The sequence below is a fragment of the Oryx dammah genome, unplaced genomic scaffold (assembly GCF_014754425.2).
Source record: "Oryx dammah isolate SB20612 unplaced genomic scaffold, SCBI_Odam_1.1 HiC_scaffold_5, whole genome shotgun sequence".
Lineage (NCBI taxonomy): Eukaryota > Metazoa > Chordata > Mammalia > Artiodactyla > Bovidae > Oryx > Oryx dammah.
The window spans coordinates 98479844-98501243 of NW_024070189.1; the positions used below are offsets into that span (position 1 = coordinate 98479844).

Genomic DNA, 21400 nt, shown 5'->3' on the forward strand with positions numbered 1-21400 from the left:
TGAATACTATTAATATTAATCCTTCTCCATGAACTCTTGTGCCATCTAGAGGTATAACCTCCTAGTACCTTATTCTACCATGAGTCCACATTTTCTTAAAAATCTAAGACGGAGGAACCTGTCTTGATTAGGTCCTTCGGATCTTCAAAGCATTAATTTGTGGCGGCGACAGAGTCCTATATCTGCAGAAGCAGGTTGACTGGGAATTGTTTAGCACCAGGTTCTGCATGAATGTGCAGTGCATGACAGGCAGGGGAAGCTCACCACGTCCCAGGACAAAGGGTTTTCTGCACTAGACCCTGGTCTGGCAGCGGGGCAGGGCATGCCATGCCACGCCCCAAGGGTTGTGGGCAGTGGCCCGTTGGTGGGGATGGCAGGGGACCAGCTATCTGAGGCTCCTCTGGCGCTGCCAAATCCTTTGGCCTGGGCTGGATTCTGACTTAGAGGTGTTCAGTCATAATCCCACAGATAGTAGGTTTGCCCCATTGGCTCCTCAGCCAAACACAAACACCAAGTTTTAGCTTTTGTTTTAAAGTCTATTTTCCCCCCTAAGATAATGTTCTCCATATCTCCTATTTCTTTTACTTTCCCTATGCATGAAATATCTTTTCCATCCTTTTACTATCATTCTTTGGGTGACTTTAGCTCTGAAGTGAGTTTCTTATAAATAGCATAGAGAAGATAGAAGGGTCTTTTTTCTTTCTTTTTTTTTAACTCAATCAGCCACCCTATGTCTTTAATGGAAACATTTAGCCCATTGGCATTTAAAATATTAATGATAAATATATGCTTATTGACACTTTGTTATCCATTTTCCAGTATTTGTAGTTTTTTTTTTTTTTGAAAATATTTGAGATAATATATATGTCTTCTGGGGCTTTCCCAGAGGCTCAGTGGTAAAGCAGCTGCCTGCAATGCAGGAGACATGGGTTCAATGCCTGGGTTGGGAAGATACCCTGGTGGAGGGCAGGGCAACCCACTCCAGTATATTCATCTGGAGAATCCATGGCTGTGGTCCACGGGGTCACAAAGGTAGGACACAGCTGAAACAATTGAGTATGCATGTCCATATATCATCTGAGATGAAATTCTTCATAAGTAATCCATGTAGCATCCTGAAATTAACCAGAATTTCAAAGTCTTTCTGGTCTTAGGCTAGGAAAAACTTTGTGGAAATAGGAAAGTGGATCATGGGGATAACTGTCTTTTCATCAGATAGAGAAGAAGCTTCAAAAAGTGAGTACACAGTTTATTTAAAGTGCAAAAGTTAAAGAAACAGAAATTCCAGGAAATGAATAGAAAAAGCAAGTTCAACATCCACAATCTAATCAAAGAATAGGAATTTTTGTTCCAAAGCTTGAGCTCTTCTTCAAGGATGCTTCTTCAAACCCAGAACAATTTCCCTTTTTATAACTGCCATGTGAATGAGTCTTTTCAGAGCTCTTTTTATGTCTTTGTTTCTGAGACTGTAGATGAAGGGGTTCAGCATGGGTGTGACAACGGTGTACATCACAGAGGCTGTTGCACTTGAATGAGAGTTGTGGGGAGCAGTAGCAGAGCTAAGTTACACTCCTAGGCTTGAACAATAATATAAGGAGACAACTGATAGGTGAGATGCACAGATGGAGACTGCTTTATATTTCCCCTGAGGTGACGAGATTTCATGTATGGAGAACATTATCTTAGAGTAAGAGTAAAGGATACCAGCGAGGGGACCACCACCCAACAGCACTGCTGTAAAATACATAATGGTATCATTAAGAAGCGTATCATCACAGGCAAGTTGGACAATCTGCTTGATTTCACAGAAAAAGTGAGGGATTTCCAAATCTGTATAGAAAGACAGCCGTAACACAAGTAAGGTTTCTAACAAGGAAAGCAGGGTACTAATGACCCAAGATAGCAGAACCAAAAGTCCACAGAGTCGAGGGTTCATGATGACTGTGTAGTGCAGGGGGTGGCAGATGGCCACATACCGGTCATAGGCCATCACAGTCAGAAGAAAATCTTCCAACACTGCAAAGAGCATGTAAAAATACATCTGACTGATGCAGCCTTCATAAGATATAGCTTTTCTCTTGTTCTGTATATTTATTAACATCTTTAGGATTGTTGTGGTGGTGAAACAGATGTCTACAAAGGACAGGTTGGAGAGGAAGAAGTACATGGGGGTGTGGAGGTGGGAGTCTGAGCTGACAGCCAGGATGATGAGTAGGTTTCCGAACCCAGTGATCAGGTACACTAAGAGGAAAAGCCAGAATATGAAGGGCTGCAGCTCTGGTTTCATTGATAATCCCTGAAGAAGAAATTCTGAGTGTTGTGTATCATTTCCTGGTATCATGTTGTGGTGTTGATGACTAGGAATGAAAAAAAAAATTGCATGAATCATTTTTACCCAAATGGACATTATTCATTTGAAAATGCTACAATTACATCTATATCTATCTCTACCTATCTACCTATCTATCTATCTATCTATCTATCTATCTATCTATCTATCTATTCATCCATCTTTTCATCTGTATTTTTAATGAATCTTCACATTTAAAGGATGTTTTATGACATCTCTGACCAGGAATTCTGTTAGAGAGAGAGGCATAATACTGACCTAAGTGGAAAAAACAGATTTAAATTGCTAAGTTAGTCCCAGTTAGATTATGATGTGGAGAAAGCTTTCAAATTTTCTCAAGGGATCATGCATTGCACAGTTTTAATGAGAAATATTTTTATCCATTTGAGGAATATATGCTGAATACTAGCCATTTTCTAGGTTTAAAATTCTGAGAAAGAAAAGCCAAAAAATAATGATAAAGGATATAAGCACATAAACATCTTATGTCACATGGTGACAGATTCTATGAATAGTATAAAAAAGTATAAAAACAGTGGATGAGTGTGCTTTGTTTTTTTTTAAACTGAGAGTTCAGGAAGACCTAAAAATGGAGAAGATAAAGTTATACTAAATGTTGTTAAGATAGATCCATCTAAAATAGAGGAACTGACATATATAAAGCAAGTATTAGGAGACCTAAATGGAGAAATTGGCAGCAGCACAATAATAGAGGAAGACTTTGACACTCCTTTTATGTCACTGCATAGCTCATTGAGACAGAAAATCAACAAGAAACAACAGCCTTATGTTTTCATTAGGCCAGATGGACATGAGAGATTTGTACAGAACATTCCATCCAAATGCAGAATATACATTCTTCTCAAGTGTACATGGAACTTTCTCAAGAGTATTGTTTCCCATATGTTGGGAAACAATAGAGTCTTAATAAATTCAGAAGACTGAAATTTCATCAGTCATTTTCTGATCACAATGGTATGAAACTACAAATCAGCTATAGAAGAAAACTGAAAAAAATCAAGAAAATATGCAGGCTAAACAACATGCTACTGAACAACCATTGGTCAATTGAGAAATCAAAGGAGTCATTAAGAAAAATATCTGAAGACAAGTAAAAATGAAAATGTGGCATATCTAAATCTCTGAGATGAACAAAAGAATAAGAGGGAAATTTATAAGAGCACAGACCTACCTCAAGACACAAGAATTCTCTCAACAAACAATCTAACTTTATATCTAAAGGAAGTAGAAAAACAAGAAGACACAGCTCAAATTCAGTAGAAAGAATGAAATAATAAAAACCAGAGAAGAAATTAATGAAATAAGGACTATAAAATTAGGAATGATCAGTCATACTAACGGCTGGTACTTTGAAAAGACAAATAAAATTGGCAAACCTTTACTAGATTCACTGAAAAAAAATAGAGAGGAAGAAGACTTTGATTAATAAAATCAGAAGTGAAAAAAGAGAAATAGCAATGAATACCTGAGAAATACAAAAGATTATGAACAGCTATAAGTTAACAAATTGGACAACCTAGAAAACATGAACAGAATCTTAGAATTATATGACATTTCATGACTGAATCATGAAAGGATAGAACATTTGAACAGACCTATCATTTAGTACAGATATTCAAGTCAATGTATGGCAAAACCAATACAATGTTGTAAAGTAAAATAAATAAATTAATTAAATTTAAGAAAGTACAGATATTAAAACAGTAACCAAAAAGCTCCCCCAAATCAAAAGTTCCAGACCAGACAGCTTCAGGGGTGAATTCTTTGAAACACTACCTATCCTCCCCAAACTCTTCCAAAAATTAAAAGAGAGAAAACCATCCTTAATAATTTCATGAGACCAAATTTACCCTGATTCCCAAACCAAACTAGAACAACAAGAGCAAAAAAATATAGTGCAATAGATCTGAAGGACATAGAGCAAAAAGCCTCAACAAAATATTAACAAAAGAATACAACAATTCTTAAAAGGACCACACACCATAAAAACGTGTAGTCAAGTGGTTTATGTTTCTGGAATGCAAGGATGTTTTAACATCTGCAAATTAACATGGAAAACAGCAATAACATAATGAGGAATAAATATCATATGATCAGTTCAGTAGATCCAAAAAAAGATGCGGATGTTGAAAGAGAGTTCAAAAGATTCATAAAAACTTTTGCCATATAAATTCTCAATAAAGTGGGTATAGAGGGAATTTATCTCAACATAATAAAACCCATATATGACAAACTCATTGCTAACATCATAATCAATGTTGAAAAACTAGATACTATCTCTCTAAGATTAGAAACATGACAAAGGTACCTACTCTTCCTATTCTTATTCAAAATATTGTTGGGGTCTTAACCAGTGTAATGAGGCAAGAAAATAAATAAAAGACATTTATTTTTTGGAATTGGAAAGGAAGTAAATCTATCATAAATCGCAGATGACATAAATTTTTGAGTAGGAAACTCTAAAGATCCCACTAAATACTATTAGAAATAACAAATGAATACTATGAAGTTACAGGTATAAAATCAATACAAAAAACTACAATGTTTATAAACAATAATGATGAACTAGCAGGAAAAAAACCTCAAATACAAACCCACTTACAATTGCAACAAGAGAATAAAAATTTAACTCCTAACAACAACAAAAATTTCAACTCAAAATGGGTTAAACTAATGAATGCAAAACCTGAGAAATCATAAAACTCCTAGAAGAAGACAAAGGCAATACACTCTTTTGCAATATATTGTTAGATACATCTCCTAAGGCAGAAAAAAAAAGTCTAATGGGATTACATTAATTAAAGATCTGCTCAGCAAGGCAAACCATTAATAAAATGAAAAAAACAACCTACTAAATGGGAGAAAATCTTCACCAATAATGTATCAGATAAGGGGTTCATATCTAATATTTATAAAGAACTCATATAAGTCAGCAATCAAACTACAAACAACCTAATTCAAAAGTGGGCAGAAGAGCTGAATAGACTTTTTCTCCAAAGAAGACATACAAATGACCAGAAGGCACAGGAAAAGATGTCCAACCTCACTAATTATTAGTGAAATGCAAAGCAAAACCAAAATGAGATATCACCTCTGGCCCATTAGGATGATTATTACCAAAAAGTCTAGAAATAATGTGCTAAAGAGGATGAAGACCATAGGTAACCCTTATGCACTGTTGGTAGGAATATAAATTGGTGGTGCCACTATTGAAAAACAGTGTGGAAGTTCCTCAAAATTTAAAAATAAAACTGACATATCATCCAAAAGTTCCACTTCTGAATATTTTACTCACATCCCCCAAAAGTCCCACTAATTTGAAAAGAGGTATGCACACCAATGTTCATTGCAGTATTATTGACAACAACTAAAATATAGAAGCAGCCATTTATAGATGAATGGATAAAGAAGATGTGGTAGGTGTCTGCCATGGAATACTAGTAAGTCAAAATAAGTCTTACCATTTTTGACATATGTTCATCTAAACTAGGAGGTATGATGGAAGGAAATAACTCTAACAAACACTTAGATACAGAGAACACAGTAGTTGTCACAGGGAGCATTGGGGGCAGACAAAATGGGTAAATAGTGACAACTGTGTAGTGAAGGATGGAAATTGAACTTTTGGTGGTGAGTACACTGTAGTAGAAGTCAAAATATAATATTCACATGAAACTTATGCAAAGTTTTAAACCAATGTTACCTCAGTAAATAAAAGAATGTAGAAATAATACCCAAATTCCAGTTGGTAAGCCTCCCATGGATATGTAAACATGGAGATCCATATTTATATGACCATTTTGTCTCCTGTATTTAAGAAAACATGAAAGTGAATTTAAAAACAGAAGAGAGACCTACACATCAGTGGGTGAAAAGATCTAGAATACTCACATTGTTCCTAAGAAATTGTGATGAGAAAAAACTTTTTTATTGGTTCTGGCAATATTTGAACCCCAGTTATATCTCATCAATGCCCAGAATACCTAATAAATCAGGAAGAACATACACACAATGTAGTCTCCAGAGAAACAAACAACATTTTACAACGTTACAACATTTTACTGATTACTGACCCTTTACTGATTCCATTAATGATCATAGGAAATAAATTCTCAATTTAAAATAGAAAATATACAAGGTACAATAACCATTGTACATTTAAAAAATTGAAATGGTGAAATATTTTTTATTTTTTTTAATTTATTTTTTATTTTACTTTACAATTCTGTATTGGTTTTGCCATACATTGACATGAATCCACCATGGGTGTACATGCGTTCCCAAAGATGAACCTCCCTCCCACCTCCCTCCCCACAACATCTCTCTGGGTCATCCCCGTGTACCAGCCCCAAGCGTGCCATATCCTGCATCAGACATAGACTGGCAATTCGATTCTTACATGATATTATACATGTTTCAATGCCATTCTCCCAAATCATCTCATCCTCTCCCTCTCCCACTGAGTCCAAATGAAACTGGAGCCGATTATACTGAGTGAAGTAAGCCAGAAAGAAAACCACCAATACAGTATACTAACACATATATATGGAATTTAGAAAGATGGCAATGATGACCCTGTATGCAGGACAGCTAAAAAGACACAGATGTGTATAGCAGACTTTTGAAATATTTTCTAAAATAATACCTTATGAAAAGACTCTGGGCACTTGAAAACTGAGTTTTGAATCTTGTATGTACCCCATATTAGTTTTTTGTCATGGCTGGCCAATGGAATCATTATAAATGCTAACGTTCTCTTTTACATAGTAAGAGAGTAGCATACACTGTCTGGAGGTGCTCGACAGATTTATTCAATGAGCAAATAGAATAGTTCCTTCTTGTTAACAAATGAATGGTTATCACTGCCAATGAGATTAAGTTGATTTCTCCCCCTATGTTTCAAGTGTCACTGTTGCTTCCCCACCTCTCAGTAATGAAATAGTTGTAAAGTAGAGCTTGTTAGCATAACTCTTTTTCATATAAGGTACAACTTGTTATCCATATGGATATCCAACATGAGGGACATCTATGCAAACAAATATTCACCTCCCTTAGTCTGTTTCTAATCAACACACAAACATACTCAAACATAAATATGATACATGGACAAACATGAAAATAAAAGGTACAAAACATGAAAATATTTACAAAATATGCAATCAACAAATGATTAGTCTCCAAAATTTAGTAACAGTTTGTGTGGCTCAATATCATAAAAATAAACTATCTAATCAAAAAATCAGTCTTTCTAGTAAACAAATGCTCAAATATATCCCATCTTAAGAGTTTAAAAAATGCCTTTAGTTCACTGCACAAGACTCTGAACCTAATATTCTATAATACAACTCCCCTTAACTGTAGATATCCTCAACCATGTTCTAATTTTACTGGAACTACACTATGCCTCGAATTCCTTCTTCATTCTTATTAAGCTGAACTTCCTATTTCATGAGTTAGCTGCAACAGTACTCCTTGTATTTCTAAGTCTAGAAGACACTTCTCTTTTTACCACATTAATTGAATTAATTATAGGTTAATTAGTATCTCTAGCATAGACACATGGCAATCTCTTGTCTCAAGGCTAGAGTGGTCTGGCTCTTATGTGAGCTGAGGTAAAATTTTCAGGTTCATTTCTCTCTGAACCTTTTTTCCTCACCTACTTATTGAGTGCTCAGATATACCTGGATAATGTCTCTAAGAAAAATCTCTGTATGGATGTCTGAATTGCTGTCTGGATGATCAGCAATGGAGATAGAAGCTCTGTTTCCAGACAAGCTAACAGGAAGGAGCAAAGCATTGGTTCCTGAGCTATGATAAGACACCAAAAGCAACAATCAAGTCCTCTCCAGCACCAGAAATGCACACACTAAGGAATTCCAGCAGAGGAGATAGTTACAGCTCCCTAGGCTGCTCCTTAGGCACTGTTTCCATTGTTGCCCCAACTTCTGAGTTCATAATTTCCCTGTGGGACGCTGATCTGAACACAGAGAAAATTATTCCTATTGAGTCTCTGTTCCCAAGAGGCTAGATTAGTAGAAATCAGGTGAATCCAGTCTATTCTTAGTTCTCCATGAACTCTCTTGCCTTTCAGAAGTCTCACCTCATTACACCTAATCTCAGCCTTGATCTAACATTTTCTCCAAATCTGAGAACGATAACCTGTGTTTACTAGGTCCTATGGAGTTTCATCAGCCCTGGGATTTCTTCGGAAGGAATGATGCTAAAGCTGAAACTCCAGTACTTTGGCCACCTCATGTGAAGAGCTGATTCATTGGAAAAGACTCTGATGCTGGGAGGGATTGGGGGCAGGAGGAGAAGGGGACGACTGAGGATGAGATGGCTGGATGGCATCACTGACTCGATGGACGTGAATCTGAGTGAACTCCGGGAGTTGGTGATGGACAGGGAGGCCTGGCGTGCTGCTATTCATGAGGTCACATAGAGTCAGACACGACTGAGTGACTGAACTGAACTGAACTGATGGAGTTTCAAAACATTGACTTGTGAGGGGATGTTTCCCAATAACTCTAGAAAATTAGTATTCCCCTCTTCAACAAAAAATCTATACATACATAAATGAACCAAATGTAAAACAGCTAGTTGGTTAAAAAACAAAACAAAACAAAACAAAAAAGCCCCCTTTTTGTTTTTTAATGAATGCGAAGAAAAATGGCAGGAGAAATACTATGACATCACTATACAAAAGGAAAGGACTCCCATAGACAATTTATGATGGAGAAAGTACATATCTAACAAACTCACAAATATATTCACCTTCACAGATAATGAAATAATTTGAAAGTAAACTTCATTACCGTGTCTGCTTTGATATATTATATAATTTTCTTTCATGTGAATACCCACACTGAGAGGATACCATGAGAAATATATCTAATGAAATGCTATTGCAAGAGAATACTTTCAAGAATTCTTTGGTCTGTGTTTCTCATTAATATACAGTCAAGTATGCACCATCTTTTAAAATAAAAAAGAATGCCATCACTTCACTGCGTATTCCCTCCTCTGCTAATAAGGATATTTCTCTACTCCAGTTAATTAGGAAGATCCTTGGACTTATTTTCCACTTTTACCAAAAGCACTTTACATCTCCCATTCTACCTTCTAATTGGGCTTCCAAGGTGGCGCTAGTGGTAAGAAACCCTCCTGCTAATGCAGGAGTTGTAAGAGATGCAGGTTCGATACTTGGGTCGGGAAGATCCCCTGGGGAGGGCATGGCAACCCACTCCAGCATCCTTTTAGACAGAGGAGTCTGGCGGGCTACATTCTGCAGGGTCAAAAGAGTCAGACACGACTGAAGCGACTTAACACGCACTTCAATTTAATTTTCAACGTTGACCTTGCTTTGCTGAGTACAGTATTCAATTCTTTCTTAGGCATCATAAATAAATTAATTAATGAATGAGGCAAACAAGCAACCAATCACAATGAATTGGAGGCCATAGTTTAGGGAGGATTGGCTCAGGTAAACATTCTTGGATTTCCTTCTTTCTGATTCACTCCTACAATGTCTACAGGGCTTTCAGACTCAAGGATTGTGATCTCTGAGAGGACAGTCTCCAGGAGGAATTACAAATTTCCCCTGGAGGGTAGATGGTAGAGATTGAAATCTTTCCCCTGGCAAGATGGCAGAAGGAGTGAAATACCAGTCTCTTAGTCAGGCTTTGAACACCCAAAAGAAACAATGGTGTCCCATTAAGCCCTGATTTTGCAACTATGAAGAATTTTTCTCCCTATATCTGTTCATTGGGCACATATTCTTCTTGTTACTCCAAATTATAAGTACAGATGTTCACTTCACTCATCTTTCCCCACTTTGAGATGTCTCTCTTCTCACTGGGATGTTCAGACTTGGGGTAGAGGAGATGGGAGTCATATGAAAGTTTCTTTCCTTACCCTGTTTAATGGGATTCCCAGGTGGCACTTGTTTCCTTGGTGGTTAAAAAGGTAAAGAATCTGCCTGCAATGAAGGAGACCTGGATTCATTCCCTGGTTGGGAAGATCCCCTGGAGAGGGGAATGGCTACACAGCCAAGTATTCTGACCTGCAGAATTCCCATGGATAGGGGAGCCTGGCTGGCTACGGTCCATGGGGTCTCAAAGAGTCGGACACACTGAGCAACTTTCACTTTCACTCCCACATGTCGCTAGTGGTAAAGAACCCACTGTCAATGCAGGAGACACCAGGTTTGATCCCTGGGTCAGGAAGATCCCCTGGAGGAGGGCATGGCAACACACTTCAGTATTCTTGCCTGGAGAATCCCATGGACAGAGGAGCCTAGCAGTCTGTGGGTGTCACAAAGAGTCGGACTCCCATCACTGAGTCAGTGATGCCATCTAACCACCTCATCCTCTATTGACCTCTTCTCCTCCTGCCCTCAATCTTTCCCAGCATCAGGGGCTTTTCCAATGAGTCAGCTCTCCACATCAGGTGACCAAAGTATTGGACCTTCAGCATCAGTCCTCCCATGAATATTCAGGGTTGATTTTCTTTAGGATTGATTGGTTTGATCTCCTTGCAGTCCAAGGGACTCTCGAGAGTCTTCTCCAGAACCGCAGTTCAAAAGCATCAATTCTTTGGCCCTCAATCTCATGTAAGACAACTTACTTATGACAAACTCATTTTTTTTTCTGTAAACTATGTTAACCTAGATATAGATATGGATGACCTGTCCATAGTTTGGTTTTAGAGAGACGACCACTATACCCAGGCACAGGATCAAAGGTGAGCCTTAGAAGTACTGTATAGAGCTGTTGTTGCTGCTGCTACTAAGTTCCTTCAGTCGTGTCCGACTCTGTGCGACCCCATTGACGGCAGCCCACCAGGCTCCTCTGTCCCTGGGATTCTCTAGGCAAGAATACTGGAGTGGGTTGCCATTTCCTTCTCCAACTGTATAGAGACTGAAAGCTAATTACAGAGACTGTCAGCTAATTCCAGACTCACAAGAAAGTATAACTTGGAACAACTTCAAACCATACCATCTCATTTGATAATAAATACATTATGTTTTAATATTTTATTTTATGATGGATGGTTACTCAGCCTGCTAAAAAATATAATCATCAGTGGAATGGTATTAAGGGCAAAGATAATAATATATTGCTTGTTATATTTCACTGTGTTCTAACATTTGCAAACTGCATTTCTGATTACTCTGATTCAAATTTTTTTCCCCATACAACTCTATAAAGTGATTTCATTGATGTTCCTTTCCTGATAGCCAGGAGAACTTGCAAAAACATGCATTTTTGTGTACAAAACAGGCTGACCCTAGGTCTTATGTCTATACAGGAAAGCACATTCTTATGATTCAGTTTTGATCGTGATAGTTGAAAGAATTGCTTTGTGTATGTGAGATAAATAGTGGATGATACTGCCCATTCACTGCTTGTTTTGTTTCTGACAACATTTAGAATGGATGCCAAGTTTTATTTAGAACAATGGAAAAAGTGATAGCTGTAGACATCACCTGAAATTTTTAAGTAGGATGAGTGAAATAATTCAATAAGACCTGTGGTGGATTCATGTCAATCTATGCCAAAACCAATACAGAATTGTAAAGTAAAAATTAAAAATAAATAAATAAATTTAAAAAAAAAAAGAAAAAATAAAAACAAGTTCATCAATCACCTTATACATTTACACTGATATTCTATACTTTAATGAATATACATATAGCTTAAAAATAAATGGCATGTGTAATAATACAAAGTATCATTTAAAATGTGTTTAATTATATACAATGCCATCTCTGATTTATATTAAGTCATATGACTCAAAGTTATAATATGGCTGAAGATCATATTAAGTCAATTGATTTATTTCAGTTTCTGTTTCTGTGTAGACTACATTGGCAGATCTGTATTTGATAATCAGCTTTGCTAATGACTATGGTAGGGAATGTGTAGGTAGAGTCTGATAAGAGAGTAGAATCCTATCCAGGAGAATAAAACCCAAAGACCTTTTATAAAATAGACTGTTATGTTAAGGTCTACATTCTCAGGAACACCAGTTCAGGCCATAAAAAGGAATGATGGACCCAGAAGTGAAAAACTGTAGTCTCTGGTTTTTCCTCTCCCACAATGTTATAACAATGAGCTCTGTAGTTTAGTTTTCTTCTGATGAAGTGGTAACTCATGACTATTCTAGCAAAACTAAGAGGCATCACCTGGGAAGGTATTTGTCATTTTAAAAGAAATTGTTCTTAATAAACCCAAGCGATTTCATGAGATAAATGAGAATTTCCAACTTTTTGATATCAAAGCTTGGGGATGAAGTAGGAAAAATAGGAATAAAGAGCAGAAGGAAAGAAAAATAGTTAGATATCTGACAGAGAAGAGTGATTAAGTGAGTAATTAAATTGAGTAGAGTAGTTGAAAAAAAAATGAGAATTCTAGGAAATAAAGAACAGGGCAACTTGTACTTCCAAAGTCTGATTAAAAAAATCACAACTACTGACTCTGAGACTTTGACATCTGAAGTCTTGGGCACTTCTCCAAATCCAGAATAAGTAACCTTTTTAGACTTGCCATCACAAAGAATCTTTTCAGAGCCCCCTTTATGTCTTTGTTTCTCAGACTGTAGATAAAGGGGTTCAGCATGGGTGTGATCACAGTGTACATCACTGAGGCTGTTGCACTTGAGTGTGAGCTGTGCGTAGCAGTAGAGCTAAGGTACACTCCTAGGCTCGTACAAAAGAATAAGGAGACGACTGAGAGGTGAGATGCACAGGTGGAAAATGCTTTATACTTCCCCTGAACTGATGAGATTCTGCATATACAGGAAACTATCTTTGAGTAAGAATAAAGGATACCAGTCAGGGGACCACCACCCAGAAGCACAACTGTAAGATACATTACCATATTATTAAGAAAGGTGTCAGAACAGGCAAGTTGGGTTATCTGACTGAGGTCACAAAAAAAATTAGGGATTTCCACAACAGTGCAAAAAGAAAGCTGTAACAAAATTAAACTTTGTAACAAGGAATTCAGGACACTGATGGTCCAGGACACCAGAACCAGCAGAAAGCAGAGCCTAAGGTTCATAATGACCATGTAGTGCAGGGGGTGACAGATGGCCACAAAGCGGTCATAGGCCATCACTGCGAGGAGGAAGATGTCCAATACTGCAGACAGTAGGAAAAAATAAATTTGTGTGATGCAGGCTTCATAGGTTATAACTTTGCTCTGGGTCTGGACATCCCACAACATCTTTGGGATAGTGGTAGAGGTGAAACAAATGTCTACAAAGGACAGATTGCTGAGAAAGAAGTACATTGGGGTGTGTAGGTGGGCATCTGAGCTGACTGCCAGGATGATGAGCAGGTTTCCAAACACGGTGATCAGGTACATGGAGAGGAAAAGTCCAAATATGAGGGGCTGCAGTTCTGGTTCCTGTGAGAATCCCAGAAGAAGAAACTCTGAAATTTCTGTATCATTCCCCAATTCCATGTAGTAGAGGTGACTGCCTGGAAACAAACAAACAAACAAACAAACAAAAAACGAATGACATGACTAGTTTTATCTGAAATTGACATTGTAACAACGTTGAAATTCTACAATTTTGCATTCAAAAATTAAAATCCATAATTTTTATATGAAAATTTCTCCTTCAAGAGATCCCCTGTGCATCTCTGAGTACCAACTTCTGGCCCATATCCAGCCTTCTCCACAAATGGTCATGTATTGGGGAGTTTAGATGAGAAATTCTGCCATGTTTTGGGGAATATAAATTGAGGACTGACCTGCTTCTAGATAAAGAGCATACTATACTGAGATAGTTGCTATGAAGAAAGAGATCTAGTATGAAGAAGAAAGTTAATGGGGGTATTATGCTTTATTTTCTTGGGCTCCAAAATCACTGTGGATGGTGACTGCACCATGGAATTAAGGGATGCTTGCTCCTTGGAAGAAAAGCTATGACAAACTTAGATAACATATTAAAAAGCAGAGACATCACTATGCTGACAAAGTTTCCTTATAGTCAAAACTGTGGTTTCTCCAGTAGTCATGTACAGATGTGAGAGTTTGACTATAAAGAAGGCTGAAGGCCACAGACCTGATGTTTTTGAACTGTGGTGTTGGAGAAGACTCTTGAGAGTCCTTTGGATTGCAAGATCAAATCAGTCAATCCTAAAAGAAGTCATCTCTGAGTATTCTTGGAAGAACTGATGCTGAAGCTGAAGCTCCAATCCTTTGGCTATCTGATGCAAAGAGCTGACTCTGCAAAAAGCCCTTATGCTGGGAAAGATTGCGGGCAGGAGGAGGAGAGGGCCACAGAGGATGAGATGGTTGGATGGCATCACCCGACTCAATGGACATGAGCTCGAGCAAACTTCAGGAAATGGTGAAGTACAGGGAAGCCTGGTGTGCTGCAGTCCATAGGGTTGCAAAGAGTTGGACATGTCTGAGTGAACAACACCACCAACAACAATGTTTTATGGAGCGTTCAGATAGTCTGCCAAATATCTGAACAGAGACCTCATGGAAGTGAGGGCTGGAGATTTGAGGTTATCTGAAGGAAATGTGCATAGTGGACAGAGATAACCCCAAGATGAAAGGACCTGAAAAGGCATTTGTTTCAGAAAATCAAGTTTGAAAGGAAGCTTTTGTATCCATGGGAAAGTCCATGAGGTAAAGTGATGAGATATAGTATTAGAAAATTTGGAGGTACCAAGAGGTCTCCTTGCAGTGACCAGGCTATTCTCAATCTCAGGCACATAATTAGGAAAACAATGTCACAAGCCAAGCTGTCAACATTAGATTATCTTTCTTCCCTAAGTAATAGTACATAAAGTCCAGTACTGTTTTTGCAGAGTCAGCTCTTTGCATCAGACAGCCAAAGGATTGGAGCTTCAGCTTCAATAGTACCTAAATACCCTGGACACATAAAACAGGGCTCTATTTAAATATGACAATTTTGTGTTCAGCCTGGCTTTCTGTGGGGGTGGGATAGGGGTAGGAGAGGGTGGTTCAAGAGGGAGGTGATACATATACACACACATACAACACACACACACACACATATGTATGTAAAAGTGAAAAGTGAAAGTTGCTCAGTTGTGTCTGGCCCTTTGCGACCCCATGGACTGTAGTCCATGGAACTCTCCATACCAGAATACTGGAGTGGGTAGCCTTTCCCTTCTCCAGAAGATCTTTCCAACCCAGGATCCAACCCAGGTCTCCCGCATTGCAGGCAGATTCTTTACCGGCTGAGCCACAAGGGAAGCCCAAGAATACTGGAGTGGGTAGTCTATCCCTTCTCCAGTGGATCTTCCGAACCCAGGAATTGAACTGAGTCTCCTGCATTGCAGGCAGATTCTTTACCAACTGCTATCAGGGAAGCTTATCTTATAGAATTATGGTTTATTTGTGATGTCATCTGGCAGAAACCAACACAGCATTGTAAACCAATTTTCCTCCTAATAAAAGAAAGACTCCATCTTCTTTTTTAGGCTGCATATGGAATGGGTGAATTTAACTTAGAGGACCATTATATATACTACTATAGGAAAGAATTCCTTAAGAAGAAATGGAGTAGCCATCATAGTCAACAAAAGTGTCCAAAATGTAGTACTTGGGTGCAATCTCAAAAACGATAGAATGATCTCTGCTCGTTTCCAAGCCAAACCATTCAAGATCACAGTAATCCAAGTTTATGCCCCAATCAGTAATGCTGTAAAAGCTGAAGTTGAACAGTTCTATTAAGACCTACAAGACCTTCTAGAGCTAACACCCCCAAAAGATGTCCTTTTAAAACACTATAGGGGACTGGAATGCAAAAGTAGGAAGTCAAAAAATACCCAGAGTAACAGGCAAATTTGGTCTTGGAGTACAGAATGAAGCTATTAGAGTTTTGCCAAGAGAATGCACTGGTCATACCAAACACCCTCTTCCAACTACACAAGAGAAGACTCTACACATGGACATCACCGGATGGTCAAACTGAAATCAGATTGATTATATCCTTTGCAGCCAAAGATGGAGAAGCTCTATACAGGCAGCAAAAACAAGACTGGGACCTGACTGTGGCTCAGATCATGGACTCCCTATTTCCAAATTCAAATTTATATGGAAGAAAGTGGGGAAAAAAACCACTAACCATTCATGTATGACTTAAGCCTCTTACGATTATAGAGTGGAAGTGACAAATAGATTCAAGGGATTAGATTTGATAGAGTGCCTAAAGAACTACGGATGAAGGTTCTTGACATTATACAAGAGGCAGTGATCAAGACCATCCCCAAGAAAAAGAAATGACAAAAGGCAAAATGATTGTCTGAGGTGGCCTTACAAACAGCTAGGAAAAGAAGAGAAGTAAAAGGCAAAGGAGAAAAGGAAAGATATAACCATTTGAATGCAGAGTTCCAAAGAATAGCCAGGAGAGATAAGAAAGCCTTCCTCAGTGATCAATGCAAAGAAATAGAGGAAAAGAACAGAATGGGAAAGACTAGGAATCTCTTCAAGAAAATTAGATATGCCAAGGAAACTTTTCATGCAAAGATGGGCACAATAAAGGACAGAAATGGTATGAACCTAACAGAAGCAGAAAATATTAAGAGGTAGCAAGAATACACAGAAGAATTGTACAAAAAAGATCTTCATGACTCAGATAACCATAATGGTGTGATCACTCACCTAGAGCCAGTCATCCAGGAATGTGAAGTCAAGTGGGCCTTAGGAAGCATCACCACGAACAAACCTTCCAAACTCAATGGAATTCCAATTAAGCTATTGCACATCCTAAAGGATGATGCTGTGAAAGTGCTGCACTCAATTTGCCAGCTAATTTGGAAAACTCAGCAGTGGCCACAGGACTGAAAAAGTCAGTTTTAATTCCAATCCCAAAGAAAGGCAATGCAAAAAAACGCTCAAACTACTGCACAATTGCACTCATCTCACACACTAACAAAGGAATGCTCAAAATTCTCCAAGCCAGGCTTCAATAGTACATGAACATGAACTTCTAGATGTTCAAACTAGATTTAGAAAAGCAGAGGAGACAGAGATAAAATTGCCAACATCTGATGGATCATCAAAAAAGCAAGAGAGTTCCAGAAAAACATCTACTTCTGCTTTATTGACTACAACAAAGCCTTTGACTGTGTGGATCACAATAAACTGTGGAAAATTCTTCAAGAGATGGGAATAGCAGACCACCTGATCTGCCTCTTGAGAAACCTATATGCAGGTCAGGAAGCAAAAATTAGAACTGGACATGGAACAACAGACTAGTTCCAAGGAGTACATCGACACTATGTATTGTCACCCTGCTTATTTAACTTGTATGCAGAGTACGTCATGAGAAATGCTTGTTTGGATAAAGCACAAGCTGGAATTAAGACTGCTGGGAGAAATATCAATAACCTCAGATATGCAGATGACACCACTCTTATGGCAGAAAGCAAAGAAGAACTAAAGAGCCTTTTGATGAAAGTTAAAGAGGAGAGTGAAACAGTTCATTTCAGTTGCTCAGTCATGTCTGACTTCGCAACCCCATGAATCGTATCACTCTATGCCTCCCTGTCTATCACCAACTCCCAGAGTTCACCCAAACTCATGTCCATCGAGTCGGTGATACCATCCAGCCATCTCATTCTCTGTCTTCCCCTTCTCCTCCTGCCCCCAATCTCTCCCAGCATCAGTGTCTTTACCAATGAGTCAACTCTTCGCATGAGGTGGCCAAAGTACTGGAGTTTCAGCCTCAGCATCAGTCCTTCCAAAGAACACCCAGGACTGATCTCCTTTAGAATGGACTGGTTGGATCTCCTTGCACTCCAGGGGACTCTCAAGAGTCTTCTCCAACACCACAGTTCAAAAGCATCAATTCTTTGGCACTCAGCTTTCTTCACAGTCCACTCTCACATCCATACATGACCACAGGAAAAACCATAGCCTTGACTAGACGGAACTTTGTTGGCAAAGTAATATCTCTACTTTTTAATATGCTATCTAGGTTGGTCATAACTTTTCTTCCAAGGAGTAAGTGTCTTTTAATTTCGTGGCTGCAGTCACCATCTGCAGTGATTTGGGAGCCCAGAAAAATAAAGTCTGACACTGTTTCTACTGTTTCCCCATCTATTTCCCATGAAGTGATGGGACCAGATGCCATGATCTTCGTTTTGTGGATGTTGAACTTTAAGCCAACTTTTTTCACTCTCCTCTTTCACTTTCATCAAGAGGCTTTTTAGTTCTTTTTCACTTTCTGCCATAACGGTGGTGTCATCTGCATATCTGAGGTTATTGATATTTCTCCTGGCAATCTTGATTCCAGCTTGTGCTTCTTCCAGCTCAGCGTTTCTCATGATGTACTCTGCATGGAAGTTAAATAAGCAGGGTGACAATATACAGCCTTGAGGTACTCCTTTTATTATTTGGAACCAGTCTGTTGTTATACATCCAATTCTAACTGTTGCTTCCTGACCTGTATACAGATTTCTCAAGAAGCAGGTCAGGTAGTCTGGTATTCCCATCTCTTTCAGAATTTTCCACAGTTTATTGTGATCCACACAGTCAAAGGCTTTGGCATAGTCGATAAGGCAGAAATAGATGTTTTTTTCTGGAACTCTCTTGTTTTTTGATGATCCAGCAGATGTTGGCAATTTGATCTCTGGTTCTTCTGCCTTTTCTAAAACCAGCTTGAACATCTGGAAGTTCATGGTTCTCGTATTGCTGAAGCCTGGCTTGGAGAATTTGAGCATTATTTCACTAGCATGTGAGATGCGTGCACTTGTGCGGTAGTTTGAGCATTCTTTTGCATTGCCTTTCTTTGGGTTTGGAATGAAAACTGACCTTTTCCAGTCCTGTGGCCACTGTTGAGTTTTCCAAATTAGCTGGCATATTGAGTGCAACACTTTCACAGCATCATCTTCCAGGATTTGAAATAGCTCTACTGGAATTCCATCACCTCCACTAGCTTTGTTCATAGTGATGCTTTCTAAGGCCCACTTGACTTCACATTCCAGGGTGTCTGGCTCTAGGTGAGTGATCACACCATCGTGATTATCTTGGTAGTGAAGATCTTTTTTGTACAGTTCTTCTGTGTATTCTTGCCACCTCTTCTTAATATCTTCTGCTCTTTTAGGTCCATACCATTTCTGTCCTTTATCGAGCCCTTCTTTGCATGAAATATTCCCTAATTTTCTTGAAGAGATCTCTAGTCTTTCCCATTCTGTTGTTTTCTATTTCTTTGCATTGATCACTAAGGAAGGCTTTCTTATCTCTCCTTGCTATTCTTTGGAACTCCGCATTCAAATGGGAATATCTTTCCTTTTCTCCATTGCTTTTCACTTCTTTTCTTTTTACATCTATTTGTAAGGCCTCCTCAGACAACCATTTTGCTTTTTTGCATTTTTTTTTCCATGGGGATAGTCTTGATCACTTTCTCCTGTGCAATGTCATGAAGCTCTGTCCAGAGTGAAAAATGTGGCTTATAACTAAGATCATGGCATCCAGTCCCATCACTGCATCCCAAATAGATGGAGAAACAATGGAAACAGTGACAGAATTTATTTTGGGGGGCTCCAAAATCACAGGAGATGGTGACTTCAACCATGAAATTAAAAGATGCTTACTCCTTGGAAGAAAAGCTATGACCAACCTAGACAACATATTAAAAAGCAGAGACATTACTTTGCCAACCAAGATCTCTCTGGTCAAAGTGGCCATGTGTGGATGTGAGAGTTGGACTATAAAGAAAGCTGAGCACCGAAAATTGATGCTTTAGAACTGTGTTGTTGGAGAAGACTCTTGAGAGTCCCTTGGACTGCAAGGAGATCCAACCAGTCAGTCCTCAAGGAAATCAGTTCTGAGTGTTCATTGGAAGGACTGATGTTGACGCTGAAACTCCAATACTTTGGCCACCTGATGCAAAGAGATGACCCATTTGAAAAGACCCTCATGCTGGGAAAGATTGAAGGCGCGAGGAGAAGGTTGGACAGAAGATGAGATGTTTGGATGGCATCACTGACTCAATGGACATGAGTTTGAGTAAACTCCAGGAGTTGGTGACGGACAGGGAAGCGTGGCATGCTGCAGTGCATGGGGTCACAAAGAGTCAGACACGACTGAGCTACTGAACTGAACTGAACTGAACTGATATCATCTATATCTATAAAGGTGTGCATTTATGTAGAAATGAATTTTATAAAACACAAAGAATATCAGAGGAAATAAAAGCAGATTAAATACAGCTGATTCAAAACAATTTTACTAAACAATGTTGAATATTAGTAAAAGAGTAAGATGAATCTGGAAGAAAATATACAAAATAACAACACTCATGTTAACATAAGTTTAAATATAAATGAAATGGGTGTAATCTTATGAAAAGGATTGGAAATACAATTTTTAAAGAACAGTGAAGGAAGCAGTATCTAACACTACAAATTCCAAATATATAAACAAAAATGGATTCAAACATGCTTTTAAGAAAGCCCATACAGTATTGTAAAGTAAAAAAAAGAAAGATGTAAGCAATCTTAAGCTGAATACAAACACATGTGTTCCACAAGATGCCAGCAAAGGATGACTACTATGTTTAAAAAGCAATGGGCAGGAGGGCAAAATATGACCAACTGATAGACTGAACAACTCACAATTTATAAACTCTCACACAACCCAACAAATACATCATACATACATACATGTGTGTGCGAGCGTGCCTGCATGCTCAGTCACTTCAGTCATATCTGACTGTTTGCAACCCCACGGATTGTAGCCCACCAGGCTCCTCTCACCATGAGATTTCCCAGGCAAGAATATTGGAGTGAGTTGCCATGCCCAGCTCCAGGGGATTGTCCTGACCTGGGAATCAAACTCGTGTCTGCCTGCATCTTCTGCATTGCAGCTGGATTCTTTACACACTGAACCACCTGGAAAGCATATATATATTCATATATATGCTTTATGATGGGGTATATTTGAGCAATTATATATAGAAACTATATATATAGCAAGCATATATATGTATATATACCTGTATATAATATTTAAATGGTAAATAGTAAACTTC

At 38.4% G+C, this 21400-nt stretch overlaps 1 long non-coding RNA gene and 2 pseudogenes across 1 annotated transcript; 1 reads left to right on the plus strand and 2 right to left on the minus strand.

The window, feature by feature from the left end:
* Positions 1-412: 412 nt before the first annotated feature.
* On the plus strand, positions 413-21124 carry LOC120864119. Its single transcript, XR_005721135.1, has 4 exons — positions 413-514; positions 6976-6979; positions 8598-8608; positions 21115-21124. It is a non-coding gene; the product is annotated as an uncharacterized LOC120864119 (long non-coding RNA).
* On the minus strand, positions 1370-2414 carry LOC120864118 (annotated as a pseudogene).
* On the minus strand, positions 12841-13957 carry LOC120864116 (annotated as a pseudogene).
* Positions 21125-21400: the final 276 nt, after the last annotated feature.